Here is a 6,962-nt window from a genome sequence, read left to right on the forward strand (position 1 = left end):
TTCAAAGATATTTCGGATTGTTCAGTGATAAATTCTTCAGTCAAAACCTTTGGGTTAAATGATTTAAAAAATATTGGTAACACCTGTTTCATGAACAGCGTAATTCAATGTTTATCAAATACGAAATGGTTATTGGACGCTGAAATGAATACACTTCAAGAAAAAAATTCCCTTCCGAAAAAGAATCGAAAGAGGTATGGATTTTTCTTTAAAAATTATTTAATTCGAGGTGGGGCTTGATTTTCTGCCCGACAAAATATTTTGACATAGGAGTCTTTTCAAGTGCGCTGAAATGGATACATTCAAAGAAAAAATACCAATTCAAACAATATTTGAAAGAATTATGGATTTTTCTTTGAAAATTATTTTATTCGGGGTGGGGGTTGATTTTCTGCCCGACAAAATATTTTGACATAGGGTTTTTTTTGAGTACGCTGAAATGAATACATTCAAAGAAAAAAATCCCAATTCAAACAATATTTGAAAGAAGTATGGATTTTTCTTTGAAAATTATTTTATTCGGAGTGGGGGTCGATTTTCTGCCCGACAAAATATTTTGACATAGGGTTCTCTTTAAGTACGCTAAAATGAATACATTGAAAGAAAAAAATCCCAATTCAAACAATATTTGAAAGAGTTATGGATTTTTCTTTGAAAATCATTTAATTCGGGGTGGGGGTTGATTTTCTGCCCGACAAAATATTTTGGCATAGGGTTCTTCTTGAGTACGCTAAAATGAATACATTCAAAGAAAAAAATCCCAATTCAAACAATATTTGAAAGAGTTATGGATTTTTCTTTGAAAATTATTTTATTCGGGGTGGGGGTTGATTTTCTGCCCGACAAAATATTTTGACATAGGGTTCTCTTTAAGTACGCTAAAATGAATACATTGAAAGAAAAAAATCCCAATTCAAACAATATTTGAAAGAGTTATGGATTTTTCTTTTAAAATTATTTAATTCGGGGTGGGGGTTGATTTTCTGCCCGACAAAATATTTTGGCATAGGGTTCTTCTTGAGTACGCTAAAATGAATACATTCAAAGAAAAAAATCCCATTTCAAACAATATTTGAAAGAGTTATGGATTTTTCTTTGAAAATTATTTTATTCGGGGTGGGGGTTGATTTTCTGCCCGACAAAATATTTTGGCATAGGGTTCTTCTTGAGTACGCTAAAATGAATACATTCAAAGAAAAAAATCCCATTTCAAACAATATTTGAAAGAGTTATGGATTTTTCTTTGAAAATTATTTTATTCGGGGTGGGGGTTGATTTTCTGCCCGACAAAATATTTTGACATAGGGTTCTCTTTAAGTACGCTAAAATGAATACATTGAAAGAAAAAAATCCCAATTCAAACAATATTTGAAAGAGTTATGGATTTTTTTTTGAAAATCATTTAATTCGGGGTGGGGGTTGATTTTCTGCCCGACAAAATATTTTGGCATAGGGTTCTTCTTGAGTACGCTAAAATGAATACATTTAAAGGAAAAAATCTCAATTCAAACAATATTTGAAATAGTTATGGATTTTTCTTTGAAAATTATTTTATTCGGGGTGGGGGTTGATTTTCTGCCCGACAAAATATTTCGACATAGGGTTCTCTTTAAGTACGCTAAAATGAATACATTCAAAGAAAAAAATCCCAATTCAAACAATATTTGAAAGAGTTATGGATTTTTCTTTGAAAATTATTTAATTCGGGGTGGGGGTTGATTTTCTGCCCGACAAAATATTTTGTCATAGGATTCTTTTTAAGTACGCTAAAATGAATACATTGAAAGAAAAAAATCCCAATTCAAACAATATTTGAAAGAGTTATGGATTTTTCTTTGAAAATTATTTAATTCGGGGTGGGGGTTGATTTTCTGCCCGACAAAATATTTTGACATAGGGTTCTTTTTAAGTACGCTAAAATGAATACATTCAAAGAAAAAAATATCCCAATTCAAACAATATTTGAAAGAGTTATGGATTTTTCTTTGCAAATATTTAATTCGGGGTGGGGGTTGATTTTCTGCCCGACAAAATATTTTGACATAGGGGTCTTTTCGAGTGCGCTGAAATGGATACATTCAAATAAAAAAATCCCAATTCAAAGAATATTTGAAAGAGTTATGGATTTTTCTTTGAAAATCATTTAATTCGGGGTGGAGGTTGATTTTCTGCCCGACAAAATATTTCGACATAGGGTTCTCTTTAAGTACGCTAAAATGAATACATTCAAAGAAAAAAATCCCAATTCAAACAATATTTGAAAGAGTTATGGATTTTTCTTTGAAAATTATTTAATTCGGGGTGGGGGTTGATTTTCTGCCCGACAAAATATTTTGACATAGGATTCTTTTTAAGTACGCTAAAATGAATACATTGAAAGAAAAAAATCCCAATTCAAACAATATTTGAAAGAGTTATGGATTTTTCTTTGAAAATTATTTAATTCGGGGTGGGGGTTGATTTTCTGCCCGACAAAATATTTTGACATAGGGTTCTTTTTAAGTACGCTAAAATGAATACATTCAAAGAAAAAAATATCCCAATTCAAACAATATTTGAAAGAGTTATGGATTTTTCTTTGCAAATATTTAATTCGGGGTGGGGGTTGATTTTCTGCCCGACAAAATATTTTGACATAGGGGTCTTTTCGAGTGCGCTGAAATGGATACATTCAAATAAAAAAATCCCAATTCAAAGAATATTTGAAAGAGTTATGGATTTTTCTTTGAAAATCATTTAATTCGGGGTGGAGGTTGATTTTCTGCCCGACAAAATATTTTGGCATATGGGTCTTCTCAAGTACGCTAAAATCAATACATTTACAGAAAAAAATCGCAATCCAAACAATATTTGAAAGAGTTATGGATCTTTCTTTGAAAATTATTTATTTCGGGGTGGGGGTTGATTTTCTGCCCGACAAAATATTTTGGCATAAGGGTCTTATTCTGTATGCTGAATGCTGAATGCATTTCCAAAAAAATCTCCATCCACGAAATATTTCAATAAGTTATGGATTTGATGAATCATGGATTTTCTTTAAACTCATATGTATATATTCCAACGATTTCTAATGACTTGATATTCTCGACAATTTTTGATATGGAGGATTTATTGTTATACTTGTTTTCAATCGCATACATTTCAGGTTGTTCAGTAAATTCATGGCTGGCCATTAATTTGTTCCGTATTTTGGGAGCCGCTGATTATCGGATCTCCCGCTTCGCATCGACAAATCCATGGCTAGAACTCGTGGCTGCTTTCACACTGATACATTCACTTGACGTCAGTCAAAAGGAAATCAAATATTTGATAGATGATATTTCTTCTATAACCGGACATTTATAATTGAAACTTTCTGTGAAGGTCGTTTTGTGCAATTTATGTTCATTGATATGCGGCTGATCATCTTAATTGAGTGAAAAAGTCGAAAATTTGTGTTTTTTTAACATTAAAACTCAATAACTTATTGAATGGAGCCGATACTCGACGAAAATCCATATTAGGGGTTTTACAAAAACCGTAAAATAAAAGTTACTTCTAAATTACAACTATTTTACACTCTTACATATTACCTACTTGTATGCCTACATTCTAATGAATGAATCTACCTGGAAAGGTCAGGTATGAATTCATTAACTATATGAATAATTTTTCAAAAGTACTGTAAATATACTCAACTATTTTTACCTGGAAACAAACCAATTCAATAATGTTGAGTTATTCAATACAGTTTGATCGTTTATAAGATATTGAGAGTTATTGAATTTGTTTATTTCCATACTCTCCAACAGGTTGAATCAGGTTCAAACCTTTCTTTCGGAAATGGAGAGACTTGAATTCATAATTGAACTCATGTCCCTCTGTGATAAAATGAGTGGCATATGTAATGGCATTCTGGAAACTATTTTTGTGTTTCTTGATGCAGGCTACGAACGTTCTTTCAGTTTAACCTATATAAAATATCGGACATGACCCACATGATAATTTATACACACCCAATTTTTCTAAAACTGAGCCTTTATCTTTGTAATTCTTGATGTGCATTCCTAAGTTGTTGATTTTGAAAGCAATATTCACACCTTTATTGTGCAGAAAATTTGAAATATTTGGGGTGGGTTGGCCTAAGCAGGTTGAGGTTCTATAACTTTTATCCTCTTTTCTTCGAATTGGGTAAACTTTTTCCTCAAAGCTTGGCTGTATAACTTTTTTGATTATGAGGAATGTATCAGACTGCTTAACAATAACAAAAGTTGACAATATATATGATTTTTCAATTTATATTTACCAGCATATACAGATATTATCCTCCATAATTCGTCCACCCACCCGTATCAGGACAAACAATGATAACGATAGCAGTCTAATACATTCTTTATAATCAAAAGAGTTATTTATACAGCCAAGCTTTGAAGGAAGTTTTACCCAATTCGAAGAGAGAGGATAAAAGTTATAGAACCTCAACCTACTTAGGCCAACCCACTACAAATATTTCAAATTTTTTTCACAACAAAGGTGTAAATATTTCTTTCAAAACCAACAACAACTTATGACCTCAAGTATGACCTCCAACACCATAGTTACTCATTTCATGCGTTACAGTATCAAAAGCCTTTTGAAAGCCTACTATAATTAAACGATGGTGAACAATCTACATGAGAAGTCAAAATTTCTATCAGTTGTTCTTTTGGATGAATCCATTATTCAGAACTGACTCTATTTCATGCCGATCCCTATTCGCAGGCAGTTTTTTACCCATTTAGTTCGATAGATCGTAAATTTATCGAGGAAAACGGCTCCCAGACACGCCAATATTGAATCGATGTTCATTTCTGTAATGGGTTTATTAGTTTATGGGAGTAACATGAGAATGTGAAGGCATCTGTAACCTACAATGCTGTTTTATAAGAAGGAAGTCTTCCCGACGGCAACGGAATATTTCACTTTACAGAGAAAAATATTGAAAAAAAATTAACTTCATTTGAAATGGAGGTTGAATCCGTTTTGTGAATGTCTCGACAATGGCCAATGATACTCGCGATCTTTTTACCGTTTTTAAACATTTTACCAATCAATTGACATATCTGTTCATTAAAAAAAAAGTAATAAAAAACATGAAATTATGACACAACTAGAATTAATTGGCGCTCTGGGGAAACTTAATTGATTCCAGTGGCGCATTTGCTTTTTCAGCTGCAGGAAAACCCGGAAAAACCTGCAGCACCATATCATCTGAAGATCTTGATATGCCAATGTCTTCTTTTTTATAAAACAAAATGTTGGATGTCTCCAGAGGCTCCAATAAATTTGAAGACATCGCCAGAACACTTAGTGACACGACTATCGTCAAACTTAAACCAGTCCGTTTCTTCTTTGACCAAGCCGTAATAATGACCAGATTCAACGCCAGAACCACAGTGAGCAATGACTGCATGAAGATTGACTGCTAGATTGAAGTGTTCATCTATTTCGATCCTTCGTAAGACTTTGATACTTTCGTCAGAGGTTGAGTCATATTTCAAGATCATCAGTGTCATTATTAGATTAACTGGGTCCTCAGCTATACTTGTTTTCTTATAATATTCAGTTAGTTTGGCAATACAGTTGATCATCTCCCGTTAAACGTTCCATTTTCAGATGATTTGGCAATAATCTTTGCACGAACTGGTTCTCAGTCAAATTAGGAAACGCTAGTTGAAATTTCAGAAAATCACATATGTTTTTGTTACTTCTCGAACAATTACTACGAAGTGAGCAAGTGAGGATTTTTCCAGCAAAGATCTACAACCACAAGACGAGATAGACTGTATGGAATCATTCAATTCAAAGCGATCACGAGTATTGATTCTGCTAGTTTTTGGCTCACGAAGAGAATCTAGTGGACTTCAAAGACTCCAGAAAATTGGTTTGTGGAAAGATGATATATTCTTTCGAAACTGCAATTGTATGAACGATTGTTTGAATATGAATTTGGTGAATAAGTAGGAAACATTTTCGTTCTCATTCATCGTTAAAACCTCGTTCTTGAAATTCTTCGTCATGAACACCACTAGTAAAATGCAATTCATGTAGCAAGTGTTTCCTAAATTATCTAATCCAGTTTTCCGGAGGCTGAAATTTAGTATGTAGGTTTGTTTTATGTTGTAGATGTGCAATAAGAAAAGATTTTTTAATATTTTAACTGTAGCATCAGCCGCGGGGAAAAAGGTGCGTTCATAAAATAAAGTTAACTTTTAATCACTGTTTCTCCGTAGCGGAATATTTTCAGAGGCTAAAATTTTGTATGTAGGTTCGTTTTATGTTTTAGATCTGCAAAAGGAAAGGGTTTGCAAATATTTCAACTGGGGAGGTCCATCTGGGGGTTAAAGGGGCGCGTTAACACATGAAAATAATCTATTCCTCACTGTTTCTCTGTACCGCCATATTTCCGGAAGCTGAAATTTTGTAAGTAGGTCCGTTTTATATTGAAGATGTGCAATAAAAACGGATTTTCAAATACTCCAACCGGGGAGCCAGCCGCAAGGAAAAATGCGCGCCCGTAAAACAAAATTATCTTTTCATCACTGTTTCTCCACGTCCTAAAATTTCCGGTGAGTGAATTTATATTTATTTAGTATCAGTATTGCACCCGTGCGGAGATGGGTCGGATGACTAGTGCCGCATAAACTGAAGAATTATAATATTAATTGTAGCAATTTATTTTTGATTTGCAAATGCGGGATCGATCCCTACGCGTGGTATTCACTGCATATAGTGTGATTCGTACTAGAGAAAGCTCACGCTGAAAGGTAAGATCTCGTTAATCCTTAGTTCGTACAAGTTTTAGCTTTTGGGGAATGTCGTTCGTATGGGTACGATACTGATCAATTAAGAGAAAACTCATTTTAACTCAATCTTGAATTTTCAATTATCATTTTCAGTGAATTATCTATCTGAATATAGTCGACAATGTTTCTTGTTGGAAA

Source organism: Leptinotarsa decemlineata, unplaced genomic scaffold, assembly GCF_025532065.1.
Source record: "Leptinotarsa decemlineata unplaced genomic scaffold, Ldec_3_MD MMD2_tig00026340_RagTag_RagTag, whole genome shotgun sequence".
In the NCBI taxonomy this organism is placed as follows: Eukaryota; Metazoa; Arthropoda; class Insecta; order Coleoptera; family Chrysomelidae; genus Leptinotarsa; species Leptinotarsa decemlineata.